Source organism: Pteropus medius, unplaced genomic scaffold (genome assembly GCF_902729225.1).
Source record: "Pteropus medius unplaced genomic scaffold, Ma_sr-lr_union100, whole genome shotgun sequence".
Taxonomy (NCBI): Eukaryota; Metazoa; Chordata; class Mammalia; order Chiroptera; family Pteropodidae; genus Pteropus; species Pteropus medius.
In genome coordinates this window covers 31,985,459-32,009,990 of record NW_024355205.1, presented here as the reverse complement: position 1 = coordinate 32,009,990, position 24,532 = coordinate 31,985,459, and the positions used below count along the sequence as shown (strand labels likewise).

Below are 24,532 nucleotides of genomic sequence, written 5' to 3'. Positions count from 1 at the left end.
CTCAAGGACTAAATGAGACTAAATGCATGCAGCACTGCACATGGCACGCAGCATGCACGCCATCAACTTTAAGGAAAATGTGAAACGCACCTGGGGTGGTACCTGAGTGAGAGCACATCAAGATGCAGACCATCTGGTAGAAGAGTGTGCTCTCAAGAGCCCTGGCTGAGAGCCTGCCGTTTCAGGAAATTCCGAATGCAGCGGTATTTTTCCAGATAATCCCCACTTTATCCCTTTTATTTCCTGTCTACAGTTCTTAATGGCCCTCTTTACTGAACTAGTGCTCTTCAAAGAGACTTTTTATAGCTTTTTGCCTCTGGAGCAAGTTGAAGCTGGCTACTGTCTGGGCTCTTAAGAATAAGCAAAGTGACGAATCTGTTCACCAGGGCAGAGACCGGCAGCATCACGGAGGGAGAAGCCCTGGACTCCTTAGGAACCGGAGTCCGCCCGGCTCTCGGGGCATCTGTTTTGCACATCTGTGCTTCAGTCTCACCATGGCTGAAGAGACGGAGGCCGGATTTCTGGGCCCCCTCCTGTTTTAACATGATCTGATTTTGAGATATTCACATAACCAGATTCCACTTAGTAATTGGTACTTCCGCCAACATTTCATGCATTTGTCATCCGCGTTGCTGACAGATGCCCTGTGCAGGGGACCCCTTGGGAAGGTGGAAAGGCAGGTCAATTTCTTCTATCTACTTCCCCAGCTCTAAGGACTTGCCAGGGGCTGTTTCAGGGAAAAAGCCTTAGCCACACCCACTAAAGAATCCATCAGCCTGAGTCCTGGGCTTCCTACGACTGGGGCAGAGACCATGGATGTAACTTTATGAAAAAGAGTTGTTTTGTTTTTTTTTTTAAAGGCAGGTAGCACTTACTGATTCTAAGACTGTGGTGTAAATTCAGGCTCACAGAATAAATTATCTGGAACTGACCAGGAATGAAATTTCAGTCAGTTTCTAAATCAGTTTTCTGGTAAATGGAGGGAATGAGTTTGTGGCAAGCTGGAGCTTCCCAGCTGTGCTCTCTCCCGTAACTTCCGATGCTCTTCAAACTCGCCCTGTTGACAGTGTAGTCAGCTGAAAAGCCAGGATGCTGGATACTGACTTCATTTTCCTCTTAAGGGCTTTGCTGAGAGCAGACCCTGCCTCTGGCTAGGTACTGCTTATGCCTTTGAGTTATACTAAGGTTGCCATACAAAATACAGGACACCCAAGTAAATCTGAATAACTTCATTTTTTGCTATAAGTATGTTTGTTCCCATGCACTATCTGGAGTTTACTTATGCGAAAAAATGATTCGTTGTTTATCTGAAATTCAATTTTAACTGGGCATCACACATTGCTATTTGCTAAATATGGTAACCCTAATTACATCCATTTCAAGCAAAGACTAGTTGGTTCTTAGTCTCAAAAATATAACAACATCCCAAACCCAACCTCTTTCAAAACACTTTCAAAACAAAACTTGTCTTTTTATTTCCAGGACATGTATTTTAAAAATAGGTCTATGAGAGTTTTAAATTTAAAAAAAAGAGAGAGAGCGATGTGTCTTCATACAAGTCCCCCTAAATTAAGAGCTCAGCATGCCACTGGCCCACAGTACTGGTGCCAGCTAGTTCTTTGGACATCCCCAACACGAAAGCAACTGGCTTCCAACTCATCAGGTAGCACAGAGAATGCAGGAGAAGTAGAATTCAAAAGTGGCTACTTCCGCAAAGAGGCCTGCCAGGGCTGAGGGACAGGGGAGGAGGAAGATGCTAATGGCAAAGGAATGACAGGAAGCAGTGCCGGAGCTCAGCGCCACAGAACACACAGGTCCCTGTACAAAGAGCAGCACCCACCGCCGTGAAAAGTTAATTACGAGATAAAAAGAAAAAAAGTTACTGTTTTAGAGAATACCCAGTAGTCAAGGGACAGACACATCTCCCACTGCCCTGACCCCTACCCAATGTTTCCCAGTGTCCGAACTTGGACTGGTAAGCAGGTAACCCACCCCACAAGCTAGCATTCTGGGCAGACTGGGGCTGTGAGGCCTGAGGCAGTGCTCTGTGCTGGGGTGGCTGAAGAGACAAAACACCTACCCAAGTGTTTTAAAATCATGTTTATTACTCTGACCAAAAGTTACTCATATAAATAGCAGGGTTTTACAGTCTGAATGGTATTTTATTTCACATGGTTATACAGTCTGAATGACTAGCTTACAATCCGAGGCAGTTTTAAGTTTTGTGGTTCAAAATGGCGGTTAGTGTTGCTGCAGAGCAAAAAGACCTCACTGACAAAGAAATTACACCAAGGTAACAAAATTAAGAATGTGCCGGTGCCACAGTTTACAAAGTAGCTCTAAGCAAGTCATTCCCCCACCTCTCACAGCAAAGGGGATCACGGGCTAAAAATGCCTTAGAAAAATCAAATGGCACCTGTAACACATTCTTTTTTAAAGGTCAAGCTTGTAAACTATTAATCCATGGTGCTCAGAAATGAGAGAATTAAACATAAGGCTAAAATGTGGTTAATCTTCTCACTTCCTCTTCTTTGTGGAATATAGTTTTTCTTCAAGTGGGACTGGGACGATCCCTTCACACTCCTTTACTTCCTGGGTCAGAGGGTGTTTTACAATATTTGGTCTAATCACGTCAGTGTCTCGAGATAAGTGATCCAGTATGCTTTCAACAGTTGTTGTTGGTGCATAAAAATCCACTAAGAAATACCTGCAATAAAATAAAAATTTGTGAATTCCTGCGTTCTGAATACAGCACTTCCACTATTTTGGTCAATGCTTTCATTCTACTCCTTCCCAGATAAAGACATCAGCGACACACGAATACACACCGCCAGCTGACCAGGTAAGCAAAAGTGTAGTGCTAGGCCCAGCTTCCTTTTCTTGTATCTTTTCCCATTACATGGTTGTGAAAATCGGAACCCAAACAAACTTCGTGGTAGCAAAAAATCTGAACCCGAACAAACTTTGTGGTAGCAAAAAAGCCATGCAACATTACAAACAGTGGGCAATACTAGAAAGTATGGTTAGATTATGGGTGCGAGAACAGAATTCGCTGTTCGAGAAGGCTGAATTTTTCAACAAACTATTAGTTGATGTTTTCTGCGAAAACATCTATTTGGCGGTCTTCAGATTTTCCAAAGGATTTTCCAAGTAACTTAATGTACCTGAGATACAGTAAGTACCATCAGATATACTTCCAAAACAAGGAAAAAAGATTTAAAAAGGCCTGAGACTTGTCTAGGACTATCCCGCATGCTCAAAAACTGACAAGGAACAAAAAGAAAATTACTTCCCGAACCTAGGGAAGGAAACAAATATGCAGATCCCGGAAGCCCAGAGAATTCTAAATAAGAGGAACCCATTGAGACCACGTCAAGATACATTATAATTAAAATATCAAAACTTAAAGACTAGGAGAGAATAGTAGAAGTAGCCAGAGAAAAACAACTTATTACATACAAAGGAACCCCCATAAAACTATAAGCAGATTTTTCAGCAGAAAATTGCCGGCCAGAAAGGAGCGGCATGATATAGGCAAAGTGCTGAAAGAAAAAACTTCTAACCAAGAATACTCTACCCGGCAAAGTTATTCAGAATTGAAGGAGAAATAAAGTTCTCCACATAAGCTGAAGATAAAGGAGTTCACCACCACTAAACAAGCCGTACAAAAAATGTTAAAGGGACTTAAGGGCACTAATTAGTAACAAGAAAACATATTACAGTATAAATCTCACTAGCAAGGTAAATATGTGGTAAAGGTAGTAGATCAATCACTTATAAAGTAGTACGAAGGTTAAAAGACAAAAGAAGTAAAAATACCTATGATTACAATAATTAGTTGAAGGATACACAAGATAAAAAGACGTAAAATGTGACTTCAAAATCATAAAATGGAGAGAGGGTAGTAAAATGTTGAGCTTTAGAATGTGATCAAATTTAACTTGTTATCAACTTAAAATAGACCATTACAGATATATGTTGTTACATGCACGTCTCATGGTAACCAAAAAGCACAAACCTATACTAAATACAAAAAAAGAGAAAGAGAAAGGAATACAAGAATACCACTAATAAGAGTCATCAAACCACAAAACAAGAGAGAGCAAGAGAAGAAAATACAGAGAGAAACTAAAAAACAGCTGATAAACAATTAACAAAAAGGCAATAAGTACATACCTATCAATAATTACTTTAAATGTAAAGGGACTAAATTCTCCAATCAAAAGACCTCAAGTGACTGAGGAAAAACAAGACCCATTTATATGCTGCCTACAAGAGACTCACTTTAGATGTAAGGACACACACAGGCTGAAGGCGAAGGGATGGAAAAGATATTCCATGCGAATGGAAAAAGAAAGCTGGGGTAGCTACACCTACATCAGACGAAACTGACTTTAAAACAGAGACTGTAATAAGAGACAAAGAAAGGCATCACATAACATAAAAGGGTCAATCCAACAAGAGGATATAACATCTGTAAATATTTATGCACCCAACACAGGAGCACCTGCGCGCGCGCGTGCGTATTTACAGACCTAAAGGGAGAAAAAACAATACAATAATAGTAAGGGATTTTAATATCCCACTTACATCAATGTACAGATCATCCAGACAAAAAAAAATATCAATAAGGAAACATCTGCCTTAGACGACAAAATATATCAGATGGACATTCCATCCAAACAACACGTTACACCAGAACATTCTTTCCAAAAGCAACAGAATACATATTCTTTTAGCGCATGTGGAACATTTTCTAGGCTATGTTAAGCCAGAAAACAAGTCTTAATAAGTTTAGGAAGATTAAAATCATGTCAAGCATCTTTTCCAACTACAATGGTATGAAACAGAAATTACACAAAGAAATCTGGAAAATTCACGAAGATGTGGAGATTAAACAACATGCTACTGAACAACCAATGGGTCAAAGAAGAAATCAAAAGAGAAATCAAAAAAACACTGAGACGAATGAAAACGGAAATACAGGTAGAGCATTCATATGAAAACTTTCATAAGCCAAAATGGCATAAAGAAGCAATTATCATTAACTTACATGGAAAAGTTTTTGAGTGATCCCAGACCCAAATCCAATGCCTATACAATGTCTTTATTTCATTTGCCACAATCAAAACACTAAATTACATCCAGTTTAATGCTAAGCTTTAACATTCTTAACAAGCTCTTTTAGGCCTTTCTGATATTTGAGGGCACATCTTGCTAATAGATGCACAAAATAAATCAAGACAAAGCACAGATGCTCAGAGACACAGTTCAAAGCTATAGTGGCTTGATGCTCAGATGATGAGTGAAGCTCCCGGGGAAGGGGCTTGGCAGTGCCCCTCACTGCTTCGGGGTGTGCACTGCTTCGGTAATAACTCGCTGCAAAACAAATGCTAAATTCTATTTTTGCTTTTAGCCTTTTTCTGTAAAAGCAAAAATCCTCTTCAGATTTATTTCGGTTAGCAAAAACTGGTACTAATAGAAGTTTTCTGTAAAAGCAAAGTGAAGTAACACAAACTTTCAAAAAGTGGGGGATACCTGTATAACGTACCAAATTTTCTGGGATGCGGCAAAAGCAGTTCTAAGAGGGGAGTTCATAGCGAAAAATGCCTACCTCAATAAAACATTAAAGTCTCAAACAATCTAACTTTATATCTCAAGGAATTACAAGAGAACAAATGAAATCTAAAGTTAGTAGAAGGGAGGAAATCATAAAGATTAGAGCAGAAATAAATTAAATAGATTAAAAAGACAATAGAAAAGATTAATGGAACTAAAAGCTTGTTCACTGAAAAGATAAACAAAATTGACGAGCCTTTAACTAGACTCACCAAGAAATAATGAGGACTCAAGAAGAGAGGCTGAATGAAAGAGGGGCTATTACAACTGACGCCACAGAAATACAAAGGACCAGGAGACTACTGTAAACGATGATAAGCCAGCGGACTGGACAGCCCAGAAGAACCAAATTCCTAGAAACATATGACCTACCAAGACTGAACCATGATGAAACAGAAAAGCTGAACAGATCAATTACAAGTAAGGAGATTGAACCGGTAATCAAAAACCTCCCAACAAACAAAAGTTCAGAACCAGATGGTTTCACTGGTGAATTTTATCCAACAGTCAAAGAATGAACACCAATCCTTCTCGAATTCTTCCAAAAAGTCAAAGGGAACTCTTCCAAACTTATTTTATGAGGCCAGCATTATCCTGATACCAAAACTAGACAAGGACGCCTCATGAAAAAAATTACAGGCCAATATCCTTGATGAACATAGATACAAAATCCTCAACAAAATGTTAGCAAATTGGATTCGACAATACATTAAAAGGAACATATGCTATGATCAACTGTGATTTATTTCAGGGATGCAAAGATGGTTCACTATCAGCAAATCAGTGAATGTGATACAGCGCATTAGCAATGAAAGATAAAAAATCTTATGATCATCTCAATAAATACAGAGAAAGCATTTGACAAAATTCAACATACATTTATGATAAAAAAAAGTCTCAACAAAGGTAATAAAGGTCATATATGACAAGTCCACAGCTAACATCATAGTCAACAATGAAAAGCTGAAAGAAAGCATTTCCTCTGAGATTAGGAAAAGACAAAGATGCCCACTGTTCTCACTTTTATTCCATATAGTATGGCAGGTCCCAGCCAAAACAATTAGGCAAGAACAACAAAAAAGGCATCCAATCAGAAAGAAAGAAGAAAAACTGTCGCTATTTTCAGATGACATATTAGATATAAAAAACCCTAAAGACTCCATCAAAAAAACCTGTTGGAATAAAGAAATTCAATGACGTTACAGGATACAAAATCAATGCACAAAAATTTGTTGCATTTCTATACACCAATAATGAACTATCAGAAAGAGAAATAAAGATTACAATTCGAATCAAATAAAATATCTAAAAATAAATTTAATCAAGGAAGTAAAAGACCTGTATATTGAAAACGACAAGACATTAATGAAAGAAATTGAAGATGCAAATAAATGGATAGATATTCCTTGCTCATGGATTGGAAGAATCAATATTGTTAAAATGTCTGTATTACCCCAAACAATCTACAGATTCAATACAATAGCTATCAAAATTGCAATGGCATTTTTTACAGAAATAAAACAAATAATCTTAAAATTTGTACAGAACTCCAAAAAACAAAAAATAAACAATAAAAACAAATAGCCAAAGCAATCTAGAGAAAGAACAAAGCTGAAAGGACCACACTCCCTGATTTCAAACTACATTTCAAAGCTATATCAATTAAAACAGTATGGTACTGGCATAAAAACAGACATGCAGATCAATGGAACAGAATAGAGCCCAGAAATAAAATCATACAAATTTGATCAACTAATTTATGACGAAGGAGCTGAGAACATACAATAGAGAAAGGACAGTCTCTTCAAGAAATGATGCTGGGAAAACGAGGCAGCCAAATGCAAAAGAATAAAACTCGATCACTATCTTACACCATACACAAAAAATCAACTCAAAATAAATCTGAATTTAAGACATGAAACCATAAAACTCCTAGAAGAAAATGCAAGCAGTACGCACCTTGACATAGGTCTTAGAGATGATTTTTATAATCTGACACCAAAAGCAACAAAAGCAAAAATAAATAAGTAGCACTACCTCATACTAAAAGCTTCTGCATAGCAAAGGAAACCATCAACAAATGAAAAGGCGACCTACTGCATGGGAGAAAATATTTGCAAATCATATATTTGATAAGGGTTTAATATAAAAAATACATAAAGAACTCACATAATAGCCAAAAAACAATCCAATTTTAAAAATGGGCAGATGTGAACAGACAGTTTTCCAAAGAAGATATATAGATGACTGAGAGATAAATGAAAAGATGCTCGACATCATTAACCATCAAAGAAACGTAGAGCAAAACCATTACGATATCACCTCACACCTCTTAGAATGGCTATTATCAAAATATTAAGAAATAATAAGTATTGTCAAGGATGTGGAAAAAAGAGAATCCTTATGCACTGCTGGTAGGAATGTAAATTGGAACCACTACGGAAAACAAGTATGGAGGTTTCCTCAAAAAATTAAAAATAGAACTACCAAATAATCCAGCAATTCCATTTCTGGGTACCCATCTAAAGAAAATTAAAACACTAACTCAAAAAGATATATGCACCCCCATGTTCACTAAAGCATTACTTACAATAGCCAAGATATGAAAGCAACCTGACTGTCCATTGATGGATGAATGCAGAGAGAAACTGTGGTGCATGCCTGCACACACACACGCGTGTGCACACACGAATACTATTCAGCCCTAAAAAAGAATGAAATCTTGCTACTTGCATCAACGTGGATGAACCTCAAGGGCACTACACTAAGTGAAACATCAGACAAAGACAAATACTATGTGACCTCTCTTATATGTGATCTCTCTTACACGTGGAATCTTAAACAACAACAACGAGCTCATAGATAAAGAGAACAGAAGTTGCCAGGGGCAGGGGTGGGGGATGAGGGAAACCTGTGAAGAGCATCAAAGGTAAACAGAAAAATAAAAACCAAAAAGAAGCCACTGTTTTCTGGATGCACAAACCTAAAAGCAGGATGGAAGTTACCAAATTATCAATTCCAGTTCAAATTATTTTCCTCTAACTATACTATAAGAAAACTTACATTGAAATATAAACCATATTTTAAGGAATGTCCATTTTCTCTTTAGCCATTTGTTTACCTGTTTTCTGCATCTGCACTTCAGAATAAAATATTTCTCTCCAAGACCAAGCCGGAGACAAGTTAAGCCCTTGAAACTGTGTTTCTGGTGAAATCTTGTCGGTGCGCAAAGGCCCCAGAGCAGCCCAGGTCAGACCCGAGCAGGTGTCGAGGAAGGCCATCCAGGGAGAGTAAACCTCTGACCCAAGGGGACCTGGCCCCAGAATAGCCACGCTTGGGAAAAGTACCATAAAGTAGGGGTAGAGTCTGATGGTGAGGTCACCAGCTTTTTCACACATGAACACTGTTTATCCATGTTGATAAAATCCCAGTCCCTGGGACCCCCCAAGTCTTTGGGATTTGAGCTCGTTGTGGGGGTGCAGTAGTGGGCAGGATTACAGGCTGAGGGACAAGGCAGCCTTTCTGGCGACAGTCTAGAAATTCATGATCGCCAAGTTGCAGTCACTTAATCGACCTGTGCCTTCCCCAGAAAAGGAGTCCTATGGGGGAGGTAACCGCTGGGGGCCATGCGTCTGTTAAAGACTTTTAACACCCCCAGTCTCTCACCTCTGACTTCATTTTGGGGTTCTGAACTGTGTGCTCTATGGGAGAAAAAATGGAAATTATCTGAATCTTGGGCAAGAGAATTTAACGTCCATCTACTCAGACCAGAATACAGAGGGGCACCTCATATAGCTCACCGGTCTTAAAAGATCAACAACAATCTCTTCAGCTCGGCTAGGTAACAACACAAAGGAGAATGGGTCTTTACTCCCTGCCCGACCCGCCTCTCCGTTCTAAAAGTTTAAGCCTCCCCGTACTGTTTGGTTTGGACACAGTGTTGTTAAAGGACCATTTTCAGTGCAGCGTTTCAGAATTCTGCAATGTTCCAGCTGGTTACGATGACCTTCTGATACCACTGACTTTATTCTAGCCACACTTTTCTCCCAAGCACATTCTCATACTAGGTCTTTGCGCTCCCTGTTCCTTCTGCCAGAAATGTTCTTCGCCCAAGGTCCTCCAAGTAACCCATCTCTCACTACCACCATGGCGCTGTCCAAATGTCACCTTATCAGAACAGAGGGGCCGCCTTTGACCACTTCTCTTAAAGCAACAGCCTCCTTGCCTGGACCCAAGTCTCACTCCTCTATGTCCCTTACTCAATGTTTTTTTTTTTTGCCCCCCATAGCACTTTATCAGCACTGACACAGTGTGCATTTACAGTCTATCTCACTCCACCAAATCATAACTGCCCTAAGGAGGACTTTGTTGCTATATCCCCAGCACCCTGAACAGAGGTTAACATGTAACAGGTCCACAGTAAGTATCTGAAAGTGGTGGTGTTAGCATCAAAGGTGACCTCCTCACAGAAAATAAGAGAAATCAAACTGAAAATGGACAGATTCAACAAGGAAAGAAGCTATGAGAAAAAAGGATGGCATTTTTGTAATTCTATATAAAGAGGGTTCAAAACTCCTAAGAAAACTTCCCAAGCAACCATTCACTCTTAGCCAAGCCTAATGGGAAAGTCATCCAAGTAAACAATAATTAAAAATAAAAGGACAGAAAAACATGTCCTTTTACTTATATACCATGTAAAAACACTAATCAAAAGAAAGCTCGAGTGACTTACTAATATCAGACAAAGTAGACTTCTGAGCAAAGAAAAATTATCAGGGGGAAAAATAGGAGAATACATTAAAGATGGGTTCACCGAGAGGACACAACAATCCTAAATGTGTATATAGCAGATAACAGAGCTTCAGCACACAGGAAGTAAAAACTAATAGAAATGAAGAAAGAAACAGAAAAGTCCACAATTACAGTTAGAGACTTTTAACATTCCTCTTAGTAATTCATAAAACTAGTTTATAGAAAATCATCAAGGACATAGAAAAACTGAACATCACCATCAACAATCTAGATCTGACATTTATAGAACTGCTCACCCAACAACAGCAAGATACATATTGTTCTCAAATGCACACAGATCATTTACCAAGGTGACCATATTCTGGGCCATAAAACAAGTCTCAATAAATCTAAAGAAAGCTGTTATACAGAAAAATCTTGAGAAAATTCTCAAATCCTTGGAAACTAAATATATGTCTAAATAATCTATGGGTCAAAGAAGAAATCAAAAAGAAAATAAAACATATCGAAATTTGAGGAATGCCACTAAAACAGTACTTAGCAGGAAATTTATAACACTACACATCTAAGTAAGAAAAGAAAAACTTACACCGATGATCTTGGCTTCCACCTAAGAAACTAGAAAAAGAGCAAATTAAATGCAAAATAAGACCAAAAAAGATCAGAGCAATAGTCCCTGCCTGAACAAGGAGAAACAATAAGAACATCAATGAAATCAAATACTAGTTCACTGAAAAAATAAAATTAATATATCTCTAGTTGGACTGCTCAGTAAAAAGACATAAGAAACAAACTACTAATATTCAGGAATGAGAGAGGTGAAATGACTAAAAATTTTACAGGTATTTAAAAAAGGATGGGAAAGGAAGGTCATAAACAATTTTTGCAATGAATGTGACAACTTCACTGAAATTCCTTGAAAAACACAAACTACAAAAACTCACTCAAGAAGAAATAGATAACCTAAAAAATCCTATATCTATTAAAGAAATTAAAGTTGTAATTAAAAACTTTCCCACAAAGAAAACCACAGACCCAAATGGCTTCTCTGGTGAATTCTACCAAACATTTAAGAAAAAAATACCAATTCTGATATAAATTGGTCAAGAAAATAGGAAAACACTTCCCAATATGTTCAATGAAGCCTACATTACCCTGATACCAAGACCAGACAAAGACACTACAATAAAAGGGGAATAATAATAATAATAATAATAATAATAATAAACCAATATCCCTCATGAACATAATGAAAAAATTCCTGAACAAAATTTTAGCAGACAATAAAATATATAAAATGACAATATATCATAACCAAGTAGGGTTTAGCCTAAGAACACAAGATTGGTTTATCATTTGAAAATCAATCAATGTAAATCACTATATTAACAAATTAAAAAAGAAAAACCATATGATCATTCCAACAGATACAAAAAAAAGAGCATTTAACAAAATCCCACATCTATTCCTGACAAAAATTCTCAGCACACTAGGGATAGAAGGGACCTTCTTCAACCTTACAAAGAGCATCTTTGAAAACCCCACAATTAACATCGTGCTATAAATGGTGAAAGTCTGAATGTTTTCCCCCGGGGACAAACAAGGATGTCCGCTCTCACACTTCAACATTCTACTGGAGGTTCTTGCCAGTGCAATAAGAAAAAAAATAACAGGTGTCCAGCTTGGTAAGGAAGAAGCAAAACTGTCTTTATTTGCAGATACCATGATTGGGTATATAAAAAAACTCATAGAAATTTATAAAAAAAGATACTAGAATAAGTGACTTTAGCGAGGTTGTAAGATATAAGATTAATATACAAACAATCAACTGTATTTCTATATACTAGCAACGAATAATCAGAGCTTGAAATTAAATATGAAATATTTATGGATAAATCTGACAGAAGATGTACAAGACCTGTACACTAAATACTACAAACCACTGCTAAAAGAAATTAAAGAAAACCTACATAAATGGAGAGGTATATCTTGCTCATGGGTATGAAAATTCAAATTTATTCAGATGCCAATTATCCCAAATCGATCCAGAGATTCAACAGAATCCCAATCAAAATCATAGCACACTCTTTTGTTAGAAACTTATTCTAAAGTTCATATGGAAATTAAAAGGACCTAGAACAGCCAAAATAACTTTAATAGAGGATATAGTTGTAGTACAGACACTACTTGATTTCAAGACTTATTATAAAGCTATGGTAATCAAGACGGTATAGTAGTCATATAAAGATACGCAGATCAAAAGAATATAATTAGAGTCCACAAATAGATCCATACATATATGTACAACTCATTTTAGACAAAGGTGCAAAGGTGGTACAGTGGAGAAAGGATAATCCTTTAAATAAATTGTGCTGGAACAGTTCGATATGCATATGTAAAAAAATTAACTTTGATCCACACTTGTACCACATACACAAGTTAATTCAAAATGGAACATAGATCTAAACATAAAACATAAAGCTATAAAACTAGAGGAAACCTTTGACAAACTCTCTGCGACCCTGGGTTAAGTAAAGATTCCTTAGACATGACACCAAAAGCACAATCCATAAAAAAAAATTTCATAAATTAGACCTCATCAAAATTAAAAACTGCTCTTTGAAAAATACTGTTAAGATCATTAAAAGACAAGCCACAGATGTGTAAATCACACGTCTGATAAAGTACTTGTTTCTTAGAATATAAAAAACTCTTTAAAATTTAATTTTAAAAAATTTTTAAATGGGTAAGATCTGAACAAGCATTTCACCCAATATACGATGGTGAAGAAGCACATAAAAAGACACTTAATACCACTAGTCATTAGAGAAATGCAAATTAAAACCATTAAAATCAAATTAAATTAACCAAATTTGGTTTAAAACCAAATTAAAAAGACCATGTCAAGTGTTGGTAAGAATGTAGAGAAAGTGGCACTCTCTATGTATGTAGAGGAACATACACTACCAGTGGAAATGCAAAATGACACAACCGCTTTGGAAAACAGTTGCACATTTTCTTAAAAAGTTAAACACATCCCTGCCATCGCGATTAAGCCATTTCATTCCTAGGTATTCATCCAAGAAAATTAAACCATGTGTCCATACAACTAGTACTTAAATGTTCGTAGCAGTTTTATTTCTAACAACCCAAAACTGGAAACAATATAAACATCCATCAACACAGAAACTGATAAGCAAGCTGGTATAGTCATAAATGGCATACTACTCAGCAATATAAACTACTGCCATATACTATTGCTAAAGCTCAAAATAATTTAATGAGTAAAAGAAACTACAATCAAAGAGTATATACTATCTAATTCTATCTAAATAAGATTCTAGAAAATATAAACTAATCTATAATGAAGGAAAGCAGACCAGTGGTTGCCAGGGACTGGGGACAAGAAGAAAGAATCCAAGATGCAGGAGGAAACTTTTGGGGTAACCAATTTGTTTATTATCTTGATTGTGGTGATTTCGTAGTATATAAATCAGTCAAACCTTATTAAATTGTACACTTTAATATGTGCAATTTGTGTACCAATAATATTTCTACAAAGCTATTGATTTAAAAATGGTATATAGGGGAAACCAGTTTAAAGGTTCCTTAAAAAGTTAAAAATAGAACTACCTTATGACCCAGCAATTCCACTTCTGGGTATTTACCCGAAGAAAACCAAAACACTAATTTAAAAAGACATATGCAACCCTATGTTCACTGCAATGCCATTTACAATAGTCAGGATATGAAAGCAACTTAAGAGCCCATCATCAGACGATTGAATAAAGAAGTTGTGGTACATATATACGATGGAATATTACTCAGTCATAAACAAAAAAAAATGAAATCTTACCATTTTCAACCACACAGATGGACCTAGAAGGGATTATGCTAAGTGAAATAAGTCAGAGAAAGACAAATACCATATGATTTTACTTATATGCGGAATCTAAAGAACAAAATAAACTAACAAAACGGAAAGATTCATAAATACAGAAAACAAACTGATGATTGCAAAATGGGAGGGTGGTTGGGGGGCGGTTGGGGAGTGAAAAAGGTGAAGAGATTAAGAAGTACAAATTGGCAGCTACAAAACAGTCTTGGGGACGTTAAGTACAGCATAAGGAATATAGTGAATAACACTGTAATTACTCTGTATGGTGCCAGGGGTCCTAGACTAATCAGGTGATCACTGCATAAATTATGTAAATGTCTAACCACTATGCTGCACGCCTGGAACTAATATAAATACTGAATGTCAACTCTACTTGAAAAATAAATAAACAAACAAACAAATATGGTATGCGGGAAGCTGAATGGGCAGGACTTAGTAAATGACTTGATATGGGGGTGATGGAGATAAGGGAGCAATTATAGCTGACGAAGACTCCCAGGGTTTCTTGAGAAATGAATCAAAATGGTAAAAGCTCCTCTACTATCTGGTGAGCTTCGTGAGGCGGTGACTTATACATCTGCTCACTGGTGAGACCTCCGTTTGAGCTTACCCTGAAAATTACACACCAACCTGTCCAAATTTTCCAAGGTTTCACTCCACTTCTTCATTTCTACTCCATATAGCAAGCACGAGAGTTGCAGCCACCCAACTTAAGAACCGCTCATTTATTCAATATTTATTGATTACTTACCTTGAGTAAGACTCTGAAACAGAGCCTAAAAGGTAAGTGTGACTAACCTTAAATTACCTTCTCCTTGTCACCCGCAGCAGTTTACCCGCTCCTCCAATCCCCAAATTATTATGGCCACCTGGCGGCTGCGTCAGGGAACTCTCTCACTCGACACAACCCCCGGAATTGCTTCTCAGTCTATCCATTTGTTCTTTCGTTCAGTATTCATTAAACTGTCCTTTCAAACTACCGTAGTCAAGTTCTGACCTCGCCTTCTGTCTGCCAACATTCTCACCATCCTTAATTCTATTGCAGGTTTGTTTTTCTTTAAACACATATGCATCCTCTTTGAACTCCTTCCTCTTTCATTGCCTTTTGTCTGGTTTCCCTAGAAGAGTCTCCCTCTTTTGCTTTATTACACTTAAAGCTCTGTGCTGACAGTCTTAGGTAGTGCACTGGAAAATGCAGATATTACACAGGGTAACATGGAGGGAAGCGCTTAGCAAGGGCCCGCCATGCTCTGGGCAGTAACCAGGTAATCACCACTGCCAACCCTAAGTGCTCCAAGTCCCCTCCCTCCAGAAAGTCCACAGGTGTCTCCTGCTCTCACGAGTTAAGCCTGACAATCAGGTATTCAGGTTATTCAAATGCCATGTATAGGGTTTAGCAAAAATTGTTTTCTTCCATTTTCCATTCAACTGTACCACAGAGGCATTTTTATGGGCTAGCCTTAGAGTCTAAAGATGTTTCTAGGACAAAGCGTGTTTACAGTTGTCAACAACTAACTCAACCGCCCACAATCAATTCTCATACAGTCTTCCTGAACAGTATTCTCCGTGCACTGGCACTCACCGAATAATTCTAAGACAGATCCCCAAAGCTTTTGGACACCATTTTGTGATAAGGGTAAAAAGGATACCCAAGGATGGAAACGAGAGGCCAGATATATCAGAAACCTCCTATTTAAGACATTAAAAGGGAAGCGTCTTATAGAACTTTCTAATTTGCAAAGTACTTTCACATCTTTTACACAGCTTCTGAGTAAGAGGATGACGGGGAAGCAGAAGCTCCAATCTATGTGGAAATTCAGGAAATGAAAGAAGAGGAAGTGGTGTCCGGTGTTGGTTTGGGTCCAGCAGCCCTGTCCCCAGCGACAACTACTACCCTAGTAGTTTTCGGAGTGTTTCCTACACATTGCCGCCTCTGCATTCTGTAACCATTAAGTCATTAGCTCAAGGTCACTCAGCTACTAAGTGGCCACAGCTAGGATTCTAACAGAGCCGTCTTTTGACTTCAGGACACAAGAAGCTACAGATAGCTTTGGGGCCAATGCGCTACAGAATCACAGAAGAGGACCATGAAGACAATGCAGTCAATCCCTTCATGCTGCTTATGAGGGAATTATCTGCTCCAGGTCACAAAGTTGAGAGGCAGGCCCCAGAGTCCAGATCCCAGTCTGTCAACCAACCACATCTCTTGCTTCCTAGCAGCCAGCATTTCGGAGGTTTCATGAGGATGAAGAGAAGTCCTAGAAAAAGGCCTGGAAATCCTAAGCTTGACTTCCGGAGGCTCCTGTTAGCACCAAAACCTCTCTAGCCTCTCTAGCCTCTACCTTCTTTTACCTACCCTGCTTTACCTCCGCCAATCATGACTCACCTCTAGCAACCAAACCCCAACAGAGCAATGGCCAAACACAAATGGGTTTGTGCCCACAACCACAGCTATGACAGTCATTTCACGCTTATCGCCCTGCTGATCTGTGCCCTGGGCTCACGTGGGCAAGAGCTGTTTCTACACCCATGGTCCTTATTACACCGCAGAAATTTCCACAAAAAGGCAACACCACCAAAACAGATAGGGAGAAGTGGCTCAGAAATAGGCAGACCTTACCATATTCACACTCCCAGCTGACAGCTGAACTTCTTACCTCCCCACCTCCCTCCTAGAGAACCAAGTTGTCTCTCCCCACCACGGAACGAAGCGGAAGTGCAGGACAAAGTCCATCTCCATCTGCCTTAGTGACCCAAGCAACATAGGTCAATGGTCCATTATGGCTTCTTGCATAGGAAGGACCATGACCAATCCCTGGTTACTGCCAGTATATACTCTTTGCTCTCACTTACTTATCCGGGGCAAACTTAACTGGTCAATGAACAATCTACTATGGGCAAACCTCAGAAGGAGGTGCACATGGTCTTGACTTGCTGGAACGTCTGGACACAGCTGGAGATAGGAAATTACAAGCGCTGCTGTGCTGTCAAAAACTTAGGTTCCCGCTACTTCCACAAGTCTCCGGGCCCTGCAGAAGGCTGTGGAAATGACGGGCAGTCATGAACACCCAACTCCTAGCTGCTGGGCTTTCTAAGTACAGATGACCTGAGGAATGACAATGAGACGATTTACAGACATAAGAGAGTGATATGAAGAAAGTGAGGTCTAGAAACAACCCACCTGCAGTTATGGGTCTGGGCAGGTCGTGAGGCCCGCAAGAGTCCCTTTCCTATGACAGCACAGATCCATAACAGACCTGTAGAAATGGAAGTTAGGTTGAAAAAAATGACCTTGAAACTCCCTTGATACCCACCACCTACATCCTGCTGAAGGTTGCCATGGAGAAGTCATTCTGAAATTCAGATGAGCTGCTGTTTAAGGGGAGAAGCCAAGAGGGGCTTGGTGTCTCTAGAGGAATCTGAGAGTGCTTTTGCCCCACCTTCCTCCTGGCCCTCAGAAAGGGGAGGACCAAGAAGATTCGATAATCAAAATGAAATATCGATGTTTGCTTCTTTCCTTCTCCTCACCAAGTTAGGCAGAGTCAAAACATAAGACAAAAATCATAACAGATGTGGACTCTTTCTTATCTCTATCCTCACAATAAGCTCCTCATTCAAGAGAAAACAGTTTAGAATTATGACTATAACTGCAACTGGCTACACGTACCCCAAAGCTGACATCCCAATAAGAAAAAGAATAATGAAGTTCTTCAAATAGCTAGTTTTCCATTCTCTACTTTTATACTAATCAATGACAATCAATAAATGAACAGATCGTTTTGGAAACATCCAGCTTAGCAATGCAAAATCTAATTATACATTCTCAGCACCTACAACCATGTGCTCAATGGCACCAGTGAACTGATTCTGCACACTAGGTAGGGTTGATGTAAGCATTACCATCGCCTTAAACACGAAGCCCAACAGTGTTTAATTTAGAGGCATGTTTTCCCATGTGTGGTTCTAATTGTGGAATCACTTACTCTACAAGCTAGAAATCAGCTTTACCCAAGCAACTCTCTTTTCTTTAGAAAAGCACTTAATATTTAAAAAAAGTATTTTTATGTAGCACCAACTCTGCAGAAGTGGAAGGAAATGATTGATACCTAGCAAGGAGAAAAGACCCTCCCCAAAAAAAAAAGGTTTGGTACACTAATGCATTTCTCATCACAGAGTCCCATGTTTAAAAGTTAAAACGGCGAACTATTTCATGGCTAGAACCTGCCCACGTGGTCTTCAAGGTGTTAATTTATCCTCCTTTGTATTTCCTAAGACACTCTCACACTACAAAACCCTCCCTACTACCATAACTGAAACCCCACAGAGATCTGAGAAGAACCAGAGAAATGGCTTCCCCAGGAAAGGCTGAGGCCGGTATTAGAAAAGGATGCCACCAAAGTCACTCTCTCCGCAGCAGCGGTTGCACGAGGAAGCCAGTAGCTCTCAGTGTGTTTCTGCTCCTCCTCCCTAAGGTCCGAGGCCCTGGTACATCCAGTCAGCTTCTGACACAAGCTATGCAGACAGTCCGGGGCTGCCAGGCCCCATCCCCTCAAATTCCCCACCTCTGCATTGTTGAGGGAGAAAATGTGTTTTCTCACAATGATCCTAAATGTAAAAGCTGTATTTGTTTATTTTACTTTGGTCTTAACCCTGTATGTGCAAGTTTTCCATAAAAAGTGCTTGCTAGAATTAAAGTTCTTTGTCTCTGTCTCTCTCAAACACAGTCACACACTCTCTTGGCCTCCCCTTCCCCCTAGCAGACAAGTGGAAATTTCCACTGAAGCGCTCAGTGGCTCAGAGGGGTGGGGTAGAAAGGCGAGGGAGAGGAGGGGAAGGAGGGAGGGAGGGAGGGAGGGAGGGAGGGATGGGAAGCCATGAAGCATCTTGGAGCATTTTTGAAGACAGGAAACGGAATGCCAGTTCCTAGACTGAATCGGCTAAACCTTGCTGAAGTCAGGCTTCACTGAGGCAGTGAATTACTTACCTTAAAATCAAGACAGCCTCTGCATGGAAAAGCCCCATTTCTTTTTATATCTGTCAGGTCTCCTACATTTTAAAAGACACTAAACCTGCTGTGGAATCTTTACAAACCTTGGGGCACTGCCACTAAAAAGAAACCTTCAAAGCCACGGCAGCCCTGGCCTGAAGCCCCACGGCAGAGTACCTACCTACACACGAGAATCAGGTCGGGATGCTGGCCCGGACTTAATGCTGGCAAGACGCGCAAGAACATCGAAATGTTAGCTAACAGGAAAACTACAGAGGAGAATCAGTCTCCTCTAGAGAGGGTGCCAGCTCTCTTGGAGTAAGCTGCAGACACATTTGGGGAACGAGTCAGTAAAATTCCACTGATTCACCACAGAGCTAGTTATTTTTATCATTCTGCTTACCCGTAAATAGAAGGGCATCTTATATGTAGGCCAGTAGATCTCTGCTATGAGCACCTATTCATATCCTGTTCACATTTTAAAGCAGATGAGAACGGAGAAAGAAAGGACAGAACAGGCAAGAAAAACGACCGTCACTACCTAAACAGTTCTTACAGCACGCATGTTCAGAAGTCACCCCAGTCTCCCTGCAGTCAAAGCAGACCTGGTGGAAACAGGCAGAGGCAATGTGGGGCATCCTTTCACAAACAAGCACAAGCCCAACAATGAAATATGGGCTACAGTTTCTTCCATAGCTCCCTCTCCTGTGCCAGAAATCACTGCGTCTCAGTCCAGCCCCATCTAGTGGAAAAAGAGCCTTAAACTAGTGTTTGCAGTCCAGGAATAAGACACTGGCCTGGTGGTTCTGGCAGAGGTGACTGCTACTACAATTCAGTACAATGCCTGCCCCTTAGCAGGGGTCTAAGTGAGCATCTATTCCCAACTGCTCCCTTCTGCATATGTGACATCGCTCCCTTTTAGACTCCGACGAATACAGTAAGACTGCTCCACAATACCAACCTTGCTTTTCCCACAGAGCTGATGAAGGTACCAAGGTGAGGATGTAAAGGTACAGAGAGAAAATCTAGGGGCTTCCAAAAGACCAAAGCAAATGCAGAGCCGAGAACGAATCCCAGGCCTTCTAAGACGCCCCCAGCTCCGAGTCATGATCCAGTGGTTTCCGGACATTGCCTGGAGACAACAGGTGATCGGGCTGGAAGCCTCCATCAGGAAAGCTGGTCCAGAAGCCTCGAAATGCCCAAGCACCCCAACCTGGCCCAAATGGCAACAGGGGCATCTGGGAAACACCTCCCTGTTCCTGAATTCACATCATCTGGGGGACAACTGACGTGGGAAGTGACTCCGCTGGAAAAAGTCTTACTAATAAGTTACAGGTGTTTGGTAGTGTCTCCATCCCTGATAAACGTGACCCGACTCAGGCTCCGCTCTGCTGCCAGATGGAACGCAGAGCAGCACTTTTGAAAACAAGTTGTAAAATGGTGCTCAGCTGTACAAAAACGACTCGCCCGATTCTACTGATCCTCAGAGATAATGAGTTAGATAAGTTTCTGTGGATCACCGTGAGAATTTACCATTAAATTGTTCCAATGAAAAAACAGGTTCCCAATTATAAACAACAGACTTATAAATTTGTGGAATGTAACCTGTTTCTAAAGCGGGGACTGGCCAAATTAATGTTTGGACTGCAACAATTATATTTTTTGACACAAACTGCATAAGCAGACTTGATATAATAATAAACATCAGGTACCACTTTCAAGTTACCACTTCCTCCTCCTTCCCTGATAACCCTAAAGTAGGATCTCTACTACCTGAGCACTTTTCTACCCTCGTTTTTCTTTCAGGACTACTCGGCATGTGTGTAGCAGAGGCACGGATGTCGGGGAAGGAGGCGAGGATAAGAGAATGACAGAGGCAATCACCCGACACGACAGGAAATATCTGCAGCGGAGATGTGTGGTGGTCAGCTCGGGCCTCCCCTTACACCCCTTTGGCTGGTGCCTAGCTTAGCCACTGAAAACTCGACATCAGCAACCGCGACAATCACAAAAACGATCCTGAGTCCCAGGAATATCACTAGAACATACAATTTCTTCCTATAAAATGTAAAAGCAACAAACATAATACCAACAGCACCATAATGCAATGTACATCCCTGCAGAGCATCTAGGCTTACTCATTAGCCAGCTAAAAAAATTGGCTCCTGCGCACCAGCTTCAGGATTCAAATCAGTGCCCCACCAAAATTACAGATAACATGTCATGGCCTCCACAGCTGTTCAGAAAGAGTCAACATCTTTTGGATGCTAACAAATGCGTAAGGGACAAGTCTACTCTGTTTCTTCTTAACTTCATAAAAGTGAGCCGGCTCGGCACCCAGCACAACCTGGCACATCATCTGTTTAATACACGTCTGCAAAACCTCCTGTGGCTATGTGCGATGCACTTGAAGAACTTGCCTAATTAACAAAATGCCTGGTACAAATGGCGCTGGAATTATCAACTATGGGAGGACTAGATGAAGCCAAGAGAACATCAGACTAACTTAAGCTCCACACTGCAGACATCTGACACACCACTCAATTATAAATCTTCACCCTAGGTAACTCCAAACTACACTAGCCTCTCATCTCATTTACCAAGTCACTATGAAGAATATTAATGAGTGTAAAAAAAAAAGTAACATGGTCAAATAAAATTGATAAATGAAGGCATCTGAATGAAGGGCTTCTCAGCATTTATTTGCTAATATGTGCTGTGACTCTCTAGAAGGAATTAGATCATGCGAAGCTTCCCATGTCCTGCTGATCACACACACACAGACCCCATGCTTTTTGGTGGAGCATATCTACAGAACTAGCATTTCAGAGACCATACTTTGGAAACCATTACCTTAAATATATATACCTATCCCTTGATTTACCCGGTATTTTTTTTACGCGAGTTTTTTTATACACAGTAAGCACTCCCTCTGTTTACACAGACTTTTCATATGCAGTTTCCATTTACAAGGTCTCATTTTACTGTTCTTTTTCATTTCCATTACTGGTGATTACTCTTTCTGAAAACCCATAGCTTAACTCAGCAATGTACAAAGAACTAATACTAACACACAATTATTAATGATCTTCCCGTTCATTGGATGGCAAAAAAAAAGCATGGGTGACTACTGATGTTTTTCAGGATTGGTTTTACAAATATTTTCCTGTAGAAGCTGAAAATTATATGAAAGAAAAATGTCTTCCTTTTAAAATACTTTTACTTTTAAATAATGCATCTGGTCATCCGCACGATTTAGAACATCCAAATATAAAAGTTGTGTATTTGCCACTAAATACAACTTCCTTGATCCACTCTTTAGATCAAGGCATTATTTCTACCTTTAAGATTAATGACATTAAGTGAAGTTAACTATATTTTTAATAATAAACTTGAAGATAATGAGTCACTTACAGTTACAGAAGCCTGGAATAAATACACAACTTTAAGTTGTATCAAGAATATTGTTTCGGCTCTAAGTGATATAAAGCCATCAATTTTAAATGCTTGCTGAAAAGCAAAACGGCCAGAAGTGGTTGTAACAAGGAATATGGTTCCAACAACTAAAGAGGAATTAACTGGCATTATTAATTTATTAAATAAATTTCAAGAAGAAGGCTCTGACCATTTGAATGTAGATGATATTAACGAATCACTGGTTGATTATGAATTAACTGATAATGAATTCATTCACTTAAAATCTGAAGCCCGTCCTGTCGATGAATACAGCAGTGACCTTGAACCAGTTTCATTCACTGCAGAAAATATTTACAAAGTTCTTCAATTGACCACATAACTGGAAACTGCAATTTTAGATATTGATCCAAACATCCAATGAGCCTTAAAATTTCAAAAAGATTTTTAAAAATGTTGTGGTGAATATCGAAGGATTTATAAAAACTTGGCAAAAGATGAGGTAGGAAAAAGATCATCCAAAAACGTAAACATAAAAATGAAACCGAAGCAGTACTTCCAAATAGTTCAAGTGATAAAGATAGTTAACTTTGTGCCAGTTAAAGAGGTTGATTGCTTTATATAGCAGTACACACCGACAGCAAATAAAATTTATTTTGGTTTTCCTAAATTTTCATTAACATTTTTGTAAAAATATGTGAAATATTTTTATGATTTATATTGGCCTATTTCTTTAGTATATTTTTTAATATTGGTGGACTCTTTACGCAGTTTTTTTCCGTGTTAAAGAAAAATGCATGGAACGGAAAATCCATGTAAATCGACGGACAGGTGTAAATAAATACCAGACATTGATTTATCCCAGAAAAACAAGCTCAAAACAGGAAAGTCCCCGATTGGGGCTGGGCACCACCTTTCTGTGTCCATATATAACGTATTTCAAGATGAAGAATCTAAAAAAAAAAAAAAATCCTCAGATATAAATGAACACGGCAACACAGTCCTCGGTGGGGCACAAGCACCTTGTCAGGAATCAGAATGTAAGGCTAGTGTTGTCAGCAATTCTGGCTTAGGTCCAGGGGGGTTTTTCCAGGATCTGCATTTGTTCCATCCATAACAGAGAAAAAGCACCACCCAACCCTAGTACTGGAGGTACACAGAGCCTGAAAACGACATGAGTTCATACAGTGGTTCTCAAAGTGTGGTCCTCAGACAGAAGCATGAGCACCACCTGGGCACTCGTGAGGAATGCAAATTCTAGAATGCTGGTCACACCGACCCTCGACAAAGTCAAATCCTCCACTTAAAGCAAAGGGCAGGGGAAAGCACTCCTACTGTTATCCCTGAAAGCACACGTGTGAGCAAACTGACTTCTCACCCTGCTCAGTGCCTTCCACTGGAGGGCCTGACTGATAATTCTTGGCCAAATTCTATATGCTCCTCTTTAAACAAAAAGGCAAAAGGATTCATAGCCTTGCTGTTAAAACCGAGCTCCTTTGTAGGTTTTTTTTTTAAATATTATACACACCATCTCCATCTCTCACTGTGGAAGAGGAATAGCCACTGTGCATTTCATGTTGCCTAGCAACGCCTCAGGCCCTCTCTTCAGAGGTATTCTCAAGAAGCTGAACACTAGCACAAAACAAGGTGAAGCAATCAAAAGATAAAATTTGCAGTAGGTGCCACATCTCAGCAGAAGGTTTAAATGTACTAACAAAGCCTCAGTGGGAGACTCCACTGTATTGCACCTGCACAAGACCACTAGCTCCACATGACGAAAAGCAGCACCCAGTAACTGCCCACAGAGCACATCTGCAGAGAGTATCTCATTTGATTCTTGTGACAGTGTGGATGGGAGAACA

General features: G+C 39.5%; 1 protein-coding gene across 6 annotated transcripts in view; it reads right to left on the bottom strand.

The window, feature by feature from the left end:
* Positions 1–2,506: 2,506 nt before the first annotated feature.
* Positions 2,507–24,532, bottom strand: part of SLC5A3 (solute carrier family 5 member 3) — a 72,824-nt gene continuing 50,798 nt past the window's right edge. For all 6 annotated transcript variants that reach the window (XR_005651771.1, XR_005651769.1, XR_005651770.1 and 3 more), the window contains 2 exons: positions 17,451–17,526; positions 2,507–2,707 (listed from right to left, as the gene is read on the bottom strand). The gene's annotated coding sequence lies outside the window, so the exon portion shown is untranslated. The remainder of the gene's footprint in view (positions 2,708–17,450; positions 17,527–24,532) is intronic.